A 13,676-nucleotide genomic window follows, 5' to 3' on the forward strand; every position below is an offset into this window, starting at 1 on the left:
TTTTCTTTTGGCAGTCGAGTATCTCTTTTCCGATGCATTATTCCTCCTTTACTGCTTCCCTCGCTCCCTCACATTGACGAATTAACACACAATTTGCGTCCATATGATATACTCTGGATTCCCTGCATTGTCCTTCTAAATCGAGATACGTTTCTACGGAAACGATAGGATTTTCTTTGGGGTTCCGAGTATCTCTTTTCCGATGCATTATTCCTCGTTTACTGCATCCCTCGCTCCCTCACATTGACGAATTAACACACAATTTGCGTCCATATGATATACTCTGGATTCCCTGCATTGTCCTTCTAAATCGAGATACGTTTCTACGGAAACGATAGGATTTTCTTTTGGCAGTCGAGTATCTCTTTTCCCATGCATTATTCCTCCTTTACTGCATCCCTCGCTCCCTCACATTGACGAATTAACACACAATTTGCGTCCGTATGAAATACTCTGGATTCCCTGCATTGTCCTTCTAAGTCGAGATACGTTTCTACGGAAACGATAGGATTTTCTTTGGGGTTCCGAGGATCTCTTTTTCGATGCGTTATTCCTCCTTTAATGCATCCCTCGCTCCCTCACATTGACGAATTAACACACAATTTGCGTCCATATGAAATACTCAAGATTCCCTGCATTGTCCTTCTAAATCGAGATACGTTTCTACGGAAACGATAGGATTTTCTTTGGGGTTCCGAGTATCTCTTTTCCGATGCATTATTCCTCCTTTACTGCATCCCTCGCTCCCTCACATTGAAGAATTAACACACAATTTGCGTCCATATGAAATACTCTGGATTCCCTGCATTGTCCTTCTAAATCGAGATACGTTTCTACGGAAACGACAGGATTTTCTTTTGGCAGTCGAGTATCTCTTTTCCGATGCATTATTCCTCCTTTACTGCATCCCTCGCTCCCTCACATTGACGAATTAACACACATTTTGCGTCCATATGATATACTCTGGATTCCCTGCATTGTCCTTCTAAATCGAGATACGTTTCTACGGAAACGATAGGATTTTCTTTGGGGTTCCGAGGATCTCTTTTCCGATGCATTATTCCTCGTTTACTGCATCCCTCGCTCCCTCACATTGACGAATTAACACACAATTTGCGTCCATATGATATACTGTGGATTCCCTGCATTGTCCTTCTAAATCGAGTTACGTTTCTACGGAAACGTTAGGATTTTCTTTGGGGTTCCGAGGATCTCTTTTTCGATGCGTTATTCCTCCTTTACTGCATCCCTCGCTCCCTCACATTGACGAATTAACACACAATTTGCGTCCATATGATATACTCCGGATTCCCTGCATTGTCCTTCTAAATCGAGATACGTTTCTACGGAAACGATAGGATTTTCTTTTGGCAGTCGAGTATCTCTTTTCCCATGCATTATTCCTCCTTTACTGCATCCCTCGCTCCCTCACATTGACGAATTAACACACAATTTGCGTCCGTATGAAATACTCTGGATTCCCTGCATTGTCCTTCTAAGTCGAGATACGTTTCAACGGAAACGATAGGATTTTCTTTGGGGTTCCGAGGATCTCTTTTTCGATGCGTTATTCCTCCTTTACTGCATCCCTCGCTCCCTCACATTGACGAATTAACACACAATTTGCGTCCATATGAAATACTCTGTATTCCCTGCATTGCCCTTCTAAATCGAGATACGTTTCTACGGAAACGATAGGATTTTCTTTGGGGTTCCGAGTATCTCTTTTACGATGCATTATTCCTCCTTTACTGCATCCTTCGCTCCCTCACATTGACGAATTAACACACAATTTGCGTCCATATGAAATACTCTAGATTCCCTGCATTGTCCTTCTAAATCGAGATACCTTTCTACGGAAACGATAGGATTTTCTTTTGGCAGTCGAGTATCTCTTTTCCGATGCATTATTCATCTTCACTGCATCCCTCGCTCCCTCACATTGACGAATTAACACACAATTTGCGTCCATATGAAATACTCTGGATTCCCTGCACTGTCCTTCTAAATCGGGATTCGTCTCTACGGAAACGACAGGATTTTCTTTGGGGTTCCGATTATCTCTTTTCCGATGCATTACTCCTCCTTTACTGCATCCCTCGCTCCCTCACATTGACGAATTAACACACAATTTGCGTCCATATGAAATACTCTGGATTCCCTGCATTGTCCTTGAAAATCGAGATACGTTTCTACGGAAACGATAGGATTTTCTTTGGGGTTCCGAGTATCTCTTTTCCGATGCATTATTCCTCCTTTACTGCATCCCTCGCTCCCTCACATTGACGAATTAACACTCAATTTGCGTCCATATGAAATACTCTAGATTCCCAGCATTGTCCTTCTAAATCGAGATACGTTTCTACGGAAACGATAGGATTTTCTTTGGGGTTCCGAGTATCTCTTTTACGATGCATTATTCCTCCTTTACTGCAACCCTCGCTCCCTCACATTGACGAATTAACACACAATTTGCGTCCATATGAAATACTCTAGATTCCCTGCATTGTCCTTCTAAATCGAGATACGTTTCTACGGAAACGATAGGATTTTCTTTGGGGTTCCGAGTATCTCTTTTCTGATGCATTATTCCTCCTTTACTGCATCCCTCGCTACCTCACATTGAAGAATTAACACACAATTTGCGTCCATATGAAATACTCTGGATTCCCTGCATTGTCCTTCTAAATCGAGATACGTTTCTACGGAAACGATAGGATTTTCTTTTGGCAGTCGAGTATCTCTTTTCCGATGCATTATTCCTCCTTTACTGCATCCCTCGCTCCCTCACATTGACGAATTAACACACAATTTGCGTCCATATGGTATACTCTGGATTCCCTGCATTGTCCTTCTAAATCGAGATACGTTTCTACGGAAACGATAGGATTTTCTTTGGGGTTCCGAGTATCTCTTTTCCGATGCATTATTCCTCGTTTACTGCATCCCTCGCTCCCTCACATTGACGAATTAACACACAATTTGCGTCCATATGATATACTGTGGATTCCCTGCATTGTCCTTCTAAATCGAGTTACGTTTCTACGGAAACGTTAGGATTTTCTTTGGGGTTCCGAGGATCTCTTTTTCGATGCGTTATTCCTCCTTTACTGCATCCCTCGCTCCCTCACATTGACGAATTAACACACAATTTGCGTCCATATGAATTACTCTAGATTCCCTGCATTGTCCTTCTAAATCGAGATACGTTTCTACGGAAACGATAGGATTTTCTTTGGGGTTCCGAGTATCTCTTTTCCGATGCATTATTCCTCCTTTACTGCATCCCTCGCTCCCTCACATTGACGAATTAACACACAATTTGCGTCCATATGAAATACTCTAGATTCCCTGCATTGTCCTTCTAAATCGAGATACCTTTCTACGGAAACGATAGGATTTTCTTTTGGCAGTCGAGTATCTCTTTTCCGATGCATTATTCATCTTCACTGCATCCCTCGCTCCCTCACATTGACGAATTAACACACAATTTGCGTCTATATGAAATACTCTGGATTCCCTGCATTGTCCTTGTAAATCGAGATACGTTTCTACGGAAACGATAGGATTTTCTTTGGGGTTCCGAGTATCTCTTTTACGATGCATTATTCCTCCTTTACTGCATCCCTCGCTCCCTCACATTGACGAATTAACACACAATTTGCGTCCATATGAAATACTCTGGATTCCCTGCATTGTCCTTCTAAATCGGGATTCGTTTCTACGGAAACGACAGGATTTTCTTTGGGGTTCCGATTATCTCTTTTCCGATGCATTATTCCTCCTTTACTGCATCCCTCGCTCCCTCACATTGACGAATTAACACACAATTTGCGTCCATATGAAATACTCTGGATTCCCTGCATTGTCCTTGAAAATCGAGATACGTTTCTACGGAAACGATAGGATTTTCTTTGGGGTTCCGAGTATCTCTTTTCCGATGCATTATTCCTCCTTTACTGCATCCCTCGCTCCCTCACATTGACGAATTAACACACAATTTGCGTCCATATGAAATACTCACGATTCCCTGCATTGTCCTTCTAAATCGAGATACGTTTCTACGGAAATGATAGGATTTTCTTTGGGGTTCCGAGTATCTCTTTTCCGATGCGTTATTGCTCCTTTACTGCATCGCTCGCTCCCTCACATTGACGAATTAACACACAATTTGCGTCCATATGAAATACTCTGTATTCCCTGCATTGTCCTTCTAAATCGAGATACGTTTCTACGGAAACGATAACATTTTCTTTGGGGTTCCGAATATCCTTTTCCGATGCATTATTCTTCCTTTACTGCATCCCATGCTCCATCACATTGAAGAATTAACACACAATTTGCGTCTATATGAAATACCCTGGATTCCCTGCATTGTCCTTCTAAATCGAGATACGTTTCTACGGAAACGATAGGATTTTCTTTTGACAGTCGAGTATCTCTTTTCCGATGCATTATTCCTCCTTTACTGCATCCCTCGCTCCCTCACATTGACGAATTAACACACAATTTGCGTCCATATGAATTACTCTGGATTCCCTGCATTGTCCTTCTAAATCGAGATACGTTTCTACGGAAACTTTAGGATTTTCTTTGGGGTTCCGAGTATCTCTTTTCCGATGCATTATTCCTCCTTTACTGCATCCCTCGCTCCCTCACATTGACGAATTTACACATAATTTGCGTCCATATGAAATACTGTGGATTCCCTGCATTGTCCTACTAAATCGAGTTACGTTTCTACGGAAACGATAGGATTTTCTTTGGGGTTCCGAGTATCTCTTTTCCGATGCATTATTCCTCCTTTACTGCATCCCTCGCTCCCTCACAATGACGAATTAACACTCAATTTGCGTCCATATGAAATACTCTAGATTCCCTGCATTGTCCTTCTAAATCGAGATACGTTTCTACGGAAACGTTAGGATTTTCTTTGGGGTTCCGAGGATCTCTTGTTCGATGCGTTATTCCTCCTTTACTGCATCCCTCGCTCCCTCACATTGACGAATTAACACACAATTTGCGTCCATATGATATACTCTGGATTCCCTGCATTGTCCTTCTAAATCGAGATACGTTTCTACGGAAACGATAGGATTTTCTTTTGGCAGTCGAGTATCTCTTTTCCGATGCATTATTCCTCCTTTACTGCATCTCTCGCTCCCTCACATTGACGAATTAACACACAATTTGCGTCCGTATGAAATACTCTGGATTCCCTGCATTGTCCTTCTAAATCGAGATACGTTTCTACGGAAACGATAGGATTTTCTTTGGGGTTCCGAGTATCTCTTTTCGATGCATTAATCCTCCTTTACTGCATCCCTCGCTCCCTCACATTGACGAATTAACACACAATTTGCGTCCATATGAAATACTCTAGATTCCCTGCATTGTCCTTCTAAATCGAGATACGTTTCTACGGAAACGTTAGGATTTTCTTTGGGGTTCCGAGGATCTCTTTTCCGATGCATTATTCCTCCTTTACTGCATCCCTCGCTCCCTCACATTGAAGAATTAACACACAATTTGCGTCTATATGAATTACTCTGGATTCCCTGCATTGTCCTTCTAAATCGAGGTACGTTTCTACGGAAACGATAGGATTTTCTTTTGGCAGTCGAGTATCTCTTTTCCGATGCATTATTCCTCCTTTACTGCATCCCTCGCTCCCTCACATTGACGAATTAACACACAATTTGCGTCCATATGAAATACTCTGGATTCCCTGCATTGTCCTTCTAAAACGAGATACGTTTCTACGGAAACGATAGGATTTTCTTTGGGGTTCCGAGTATCTCTTTTACGATGCATTATTCCTCCTTTACTGCATCCCTCGCTCCCTCACATTGACGAATTAACACACAATTTGCGTCCATATGAAATACTCTGGATTCCCTGCATTGTCCTTCTAAATCGAGATACGTTTCTACGTAAACGGTAGGATTTTCCTTGGGGTTCCGAGTATCTCTTTTCCGATGCATTATTCCTCCTTTACTGCATCCCTCGCTCCCTCACATTGACGAATTAAAACACAATTTGCGTCCATATGAAATACTCTGGATTCCCTGCATTGTCCTTGTAAATCGAGATACGTTTCTACGGAAACGATAGGATTTTCTTTGGGGTTCCGACTATCTCTTTTACGATGTATTATTCCTCCTTTACTGCATCCCTCGCTCCCTCACATTGACGAATTAACACACAATTTGAGTCCATATTAAATACTCTGGATTCCCTGCATTGTCCTTCTAAATCGGGATTAGTTTTTACGGAAACGACAGGATTTTCTTTGGGGTTCCGAGTATCTCTTTTCCGATGCATTATTCCTCCTTTACTGCATCCCTCGCTCCCTCACATTGACGAATTAACACACAATTTGCGTCCATATGAAAAACTCTGGATTCCCTGCATTGTCCTTGAAAATCGAGATACGTTTCTACGGAAACGATAGGATTTTCTTTGGGGTTCCGAGTATCTCTTTTCCGATGCATTATTCCTCCTTTACTGCATCCCTCGCTCCCTCACATTGACGAATTAACACAGAATTTGCGTCCATATGAAATACTCTGGATTCCCTGCATTGTCCTTCTAAATCGAGATACGTTTCTACGGAAACGATAGGATTTTCTTTGGGGTTCCGAGTATCTCTTTTCCGATGCGTTATTGCTCCTTTACTGCATCCCTCGCTCCCTCACATTGACGAATTAACACACAATTTGCGTCCATATGAAATACTCTGTATTCCCTGCATTGTCCTTCTAAATCGAGATACGTTTCTACGGAAACGATAACATTTTCTATGGGGTTCCGAGTATCTCTTTTCCGATGCATTATTCTTCCTTTACTGCATCCCATGCTCCTTCACATTGACGAATTAACACACAATTTGCGTCCATATGAAATACTCTGGATTCCCTGCATTGTCCTTCTAAATCGAGATACGTTTCTACGGAAACGATAGGATTTTCTTTTGGCAGTCGAGTATCTCTTTTCCGATGCATTATTCCTCCTTTACTGCATCCCTCGCTCCCTCACATTGACGAATTAACACACAATTTGCGTCCGTATGAAATACTCTGGATTCCCTGCATTGTCCTTCTAAATCGAGATACGTTTCTACGGAAACGATAGGATTTTCTTTGGGGTTCCGAGTATCTCTTTTCCGATGCATTATTCCTCCTTTACTGCATCCCTCGCTCCCTCACAGTGACGAATTAACACACAATTTGCGTCCATATGAAATACTCTAGATTCCCTGAATTGTCCTTCTAAATCGAGATACGTTTCAACGGAAACGATAGGATTTTCTTTGGGGTTCCGAGGATCTTTTTTCCGATGCATTATTCCTCCTTTACTGCATCCCTCACTCCCTCACATTGAAGAATTAACACACAATTTGCGTCTATATGAAATAGTCTGGATTCCCTGCATTGTCCTTCTAAATCGAGATACGTTTCTACGGAAACGATAGGATTTTCTTTTGGCAGTCGAGTATCTCTTTTCCGATGCATTATTCCTCCTTTACTGCATCCCTCGCTCCCTCACATTGACGAATTAACACACAATTTGCGTCCATATGATATACTCTGGATTCCCTGCATTGTCCTTCTAAATCGAGATACGTTTCTACGGAAACGATAGGATTTTCTTTGGGGTTCCGAGTATCTCTTTTCCGATGCATTATTCCTCGTTTACTGCATTCCTCGCTCCCTCACATTGACGAATTTACACACAATTTGCGTCCATATGAAATACTGTGGATTCCCTGCATTGTCCTTCTAAATCGAGTTACGTTTCTACGGAAACGTTAGGATTTTCTTTGGGGCTCCGAGGATCTCTTTTTCGATGCGTTATTCCTCCTTTACTGCATCCCTCGCTCCCTCACATTGACGAATTAACACACAATTTGCTTCCATATGAAATACTCTAGATTCCCTGCATTGTCCTTCTAAATCGAGATACGTTTCTACGGAAACGATTGGATTTTCTTTGGGGTTCCGAGGATCTCTTTTCCGATGCATTATTCCTCCTTTACTGCATCCCTCGCTCCCTAACATTGACGATTTAACACACAATTTGCGTCCATATGAAATACTCTGGATTCCCTGCATTGTCCTTCTAAATCGAGATACGTTTCTACGGAAACAATAACATTTTCTTTGGGGTTCCGAGTATCTCTTTTCCGATGCATTATTCCTCCTTTACTGCATCCCTCGCTCCCTCACATTGACGAATTAACACACAATTTGCGTCCATATGAAATACTCTGGATTCCCGGCATTGTCCTTGTAAATCGAGATACGTTTCTACGGAAACGATAGGATTTTCTTTGGGGTTCCGAGTATCTCTTTTACGATGCATTATTCCTCCTTTACTGCATCCCTCGCTCCCTCACATTGACGAATTAACACACAATTTGCGTCCATATGAAATACTCTGGATTCCCTGCATTGTCCTTCTAAATCGGGATTCGTTTTTACGGAAACGACAAGGATTTTCTTTGGGGTTCCGAGTATGTCTTTTCCGATGCATTATTCCTCCTTTACTGCATCCCTCGCTCCCTCACATTGACGAATTAACACACAATTTGCGTCCATATGAAATACTCTGGATTCCCTGCATTGTCCTTGAAAATCGAGATACGTTTCTACGGAAACGGTAGGATTTTCTTTGGGGTTCCGAGTATCTCTTTTCCGATGCATTATTCCTCCTTTACTGCATCCCTCGCTCCCTCACATTGACGAATTAACACACAATTTGCGTCCATATGAAATACTCACGATTCCCTGCATTGTCCTTCTAAATCGAGATACGTTTCTACGGAAACGATAGGATTTTCTTTGGGGTTCCGAGTATCTCTTTTCCGATGCGTTATTGCTCCTTTACTGCATAACTCGCTCCCTCACATTGACGAATTAACACACAATTTGCGTCCATATGAAATACTCTGTATTCCCTGCATTGTCCTTCTAAATCGAGATACGTTTCTACGGAAACGAAAGGATTTTCTTTTGGCAGTCGAGTATCTCTTTTCCGATGCATTATTCCTCCTTTACTGCATCCCTCGCTCCCTCACGTTGACGAATTAACACACAATTTGCGTCCGTATGAAATACTCTGGATTCCCTGCATTGTCCTTCTAAATCGAGATACGTTTCTACGGAAACGATAGGATTTTCTTTGGGGTTCCGAGTATCTCTTTTCCGATGCATTATTCCTCCTTTACTGCATCCCTCGCTCCCTCACATTGACGAATTAACACACAATTTGCGTCCATATGAAATACTCTAGATACCCTGCATTGTCCTTCTAAATCGAGATACGTTTCTACGGAAACGTTAGGATTTTCTTTGGGGTTCCGAGGATCTTTTTTCCGATGCGTTATTCCTCCTTTACTGCATCCCTCGCTCCCTCACATTGAAGAATTAACACACCATTTGCGTCTATATGAAATACTCTGGATTCCCTGCATTGTCCTTCTAAATCGAGATACGTTTCTACGGAAACGAAAGGATTTTCTTTTGGCAGTCGAGTATCTCTTTTCCGATGCATTATTCCTCCTTTACTGCATCCCTCGCTCCCTCACATTGACGAATTAACACACAATTTGCGTCCATATGAAATGCTCTAGATTCCCTGCATTGTCCTTCTAAATCGAGGTACGTTTCTACGGAAACGTTAGGATTTTCTTTGGGGTTCCGAGGATCTTTTTTCCGATGCGTTATTCCTCCTTTACTGCATCCCTCGCTCCCTCACATTGAAGAATTAACACACAATTTGCGTCTATATGAAATACTCTGGATTCCCTGCATTGTCCATCTAAATCGAGATACGTTTCTACGGAAACGAAAGGATTTTCTTTTGGCAGTCGAGTATCTCTTTTCCGATGCATTATTCCTCCTTTACTGCATCCCTCGCTCCCTCACATTGACGAATTAACACACAATTTGCGTCCATATGAAATGCTCTAGATTCCCTGCATTGTCCTTCTAAATCGAGATACGTTTCTACGGAAACGATAACATTTTCTTTGGGGTTCCGAGTATCTCTTTTCCGATGCATTATTCCTCCTTTACTGCATCCCTCGCTCCCTCACATTGACGAATTAACACACAATTTGCGTCCATATGAAATACTCTGTATTCCCTGCATTGTCCTTGTAAATCGAGATACGTTTCTACGGAAACGATAGGATTTTCTTTGGGGTTCCGAGTATCTCTTTTACGATGCATTATTCCTCCTTTACTGCATCCCTCGCTCCCTCACATTGACGAATTAACACACAATTTGCGTCCATATGAAATACTCTGGATTCCCTGCATTGTCCTTCTAAATCGGGATTCGTTTTTACGGAAACGACAGGATTTTCTTTGGGGTTCCGAGTATGTCTTTTCCGATGCGTTATTGCTCCTTTACTGCATCCCTCGCTCCCTCACATTGACGAATTAACACACAATTTGCGTCCATATGAAATACTCTGTATTCCCTGCATTGTCCTTCTAAATCGAGATACGTTTCTACGGAAACGATAACATTTTCTTTGGGGTTCCGAGTATCTCTTTTCCGATGCTTTATTCTTCCTTTACTGCATCCCATGCTCCTTCACATTGACGAATTAACACACAATTTGCGTCCATATGAATTACTCTGGATTCCCTGCATTGTCCTTCTAAATCGAGATACGTTTCTACGGAAACGATAGGATTTTCTTTTGGCAGTCGAGTATCTCTTTTCCGATGCATTATTCCTCCTTTACTGCATCCCTCGCTCCCTCACATTGACGAATTAACACACAATTTGCGTCCATATGATATACTCTAGATTCCCTGCATTGTCCTTCTAAATCGAGATAAGTTTCTACGGAAACGATAGGATTTTCTTTGGGGTTCCGAGTATCTCTTTTCCGATGCATTATTCCTCCTTTACTGCATCCCTCGCTCCCTCACATTGACGAATTAACACACAATTTGCGTCCATATGAAATACTCTGGATTCCCTGCATTGTCCTTCTAAATCGAGATACGTTTCTACGGAAACGATAGGATTTTCTTTGGGGTTCCGAGTATCTCTTTTCCGATGCTTTATTCCTCCTTTACTGCATCCCTCGCTCCCTCACATTGCCGAATTAACATACAATTTGCGTCCATATAAAATACTCTGGGTTCCCTGCATTATCTTTCTAAAACGAGATACGTTTCTACGGAAACGATAGGATTTATTTTTAGGAGTCAAGTATCTCTTTTCCGATGCATTATTCCTCATTTACTGCTTCCCTCGCTCCCTCACATTGACGAATTAACACACAATTTGCGTCCATATGAAATACTCTGGATTCCCTGCAATGTCCTTCTAAATCGAGATACGTTTCTACGGAAACGATAGGATTTTCTTTGGGGTTCCGAGTATCTCTTTTCCGATGCATTATTCCTCGTTTACTGCATTCCTCGCTCCCTCACATTGATGAATTAACACACAATTTGCGTCCATATGATATACTCTGGATTCCCTGCATTGTCCTTCAAAATCGGGATACGTTTCTACGGAAACATTAGGATTTTCTTTGGGGTTCCGAGGATCTCTTTTTCGATGCGTTATTCCTCCTTTACTGCATCCCTCGCTCCCTCACATTGACGAATTAACACACAATTTGCGTCCATATGAAATACTCTAGATTCCCTGCATTGTCCTTCTAAATCGAGATACGTTTCTACGGAAACGGTAGGATTTTCCTTGGGGTTCCGAGGATCTCTTTTCCGATGCGTTATTCCTCCTTTACTGCATCCCTCGCTCCCTCACATTGGCGAATTAACACACAATTTGCGTCCATATGAAATACTCTACATTCCCTTCATTGTCCTTCTAAATCGAGATACTTTTCTACGGAAACAGTAGGATTTTCCTTGGGGTTCCGAGTATCTCTTTTCCGATGCGTTATTGCTCCTTTACTGCATCCCTCGCTCCCTCACATTGACGAATTAACACACAATTTGCGTCTATATGAAATACTCTGGATTCCCTGCATTGTCCTTCTAAATCGAGATACGTTTCTACGGAAACGATAGGATTTTCTTTTGGCAGTCGAGTATCTCTTTTCCGATGCATTATTCCTCCTTTACTGCATCCCTCGCTCCCTCACATTGACGAATTAACACACAATTTGCGTCCATATTATATACTCTGGATTCCCTGCATTGTCCTTCTAAATCGAGATACGTTTCTACGAAAACGATAGGATTTTCTTTGGGGTCCCGAGTATCTCTTTTCCGATGCATTATTCCTCCTTTACTGCATTCCTCGCTCCCTCACATTGACGAATTTACACACAATTTGCGTCCATATGAAATACTGTGGATTCCCTGCATTGTCCTTCTAAATCGAGTTACGTTTCTACGGAAACGTTAGGATTTTCTTTGGGGTTCCGAGGATCACTTTTTCGATGCGTTATTCCTCCTTTACTGCATCCCTCGCTCCCTCACATTGACGAATTAACACACAATTTGCGTCCATATGAAATACTCAGGATTCCCTGCATTGTCCTTCTAAATCGAGATACGTTTCTACGGAAACGGTAGGATTTTCTTTGGGGTTCCGAGTATCTCTTTTCCGATGCATTATTCCTCCTTTACTGCATCCCTCGCTCCCTAACATTGACGAATTAACACACAATATGCGTCTATATGAAATACTCTGGATTCCCTGCATTGTCCTTCTAAATCGAGATACGTTTCTACGGAAACGATAGGATTTTCTTTTGGCAGTCGAGTATCTCTTTTCCGATGCATTATTACCTCCTTTACTGCATCCCTCGCTCCCTCACATTGACGAATTAATTCACAATTTGCGTCCGTATGAAATACTCTGGATTCCCTGCATTGTCCTTCTAAATCGAGATACGTTTCTACGGAAACGATAGGATTTTCTTTGGGGTTCCGAGGATCTCTTTTTCGATGTGTTATTCCTCCTTTACTGCATCCCTCGCTCCCTCACATTGACGAATTAACACACAATTTGCGTCCATATGAAATACTCTGGATACCCTGCATTGTCCTTGAAAATCGAGATACGTTTCTACGGAAACGATAGGATTTGCTTTGGGGTTCCGAGTATCTCTTTTACGATGCATTATTCCTCGTTTACTGCATCCCTCGCTCCCTCACATTGAAGAATTAACACACAATTTGCGTCCATATGAAATACTCTGGATTCCCTGCATTGTCCTTCTAAATCGAGATACGTTTCTACGGAAACGTTAGGATTTTCTTTGGGGTTCCGAGGATCTCTTTTCCGATGCGTTATTCCTCCTTTACTGCATCCCTCGCTCCCTCACATTGACGTATTAACACACAATTTGCGTCCATATGAAATACTCTGGATACCCTGCATTGTCCTTGAAAATCGAGATACGTTTCTACGGAAACGATAGGATTTGCTTTGGGGTTCCGAGTATCTCTTTTCCGATGCATTATTCCTCCTTTACTGCATCCCTCGCTCCCTCACATTGACGAATTAAAACACAATTTGCGTCCATATGAATTACTCTGGATTCCCTGCATTGTCCTTCTAAATCGAGATACGTTTCTACGGAAACGATAGGATTTTCGTTGGGGTTCCGAGAATCTCTTTTCCGATGCATTATTCCTCCTTTACTGCATCCCTCGCTCCCTCACATTGAC

The sequence above is a fragment of the Schistocerca nitens genome, chromosome 2, assembly GCF_023898315.1.
Source record: "Schistocerca nitens isolate TAMUIC-IGC-003100 chromosome 2, iqSchNite1.1, whole genome shotgun sequence".
NCBI classification, from domain to species: Eukaryota; Metazoa; Arthropoda; class Insecta; order Orthoptera; family Acrididae; genus Schistocerca; species Schistocerca nitens.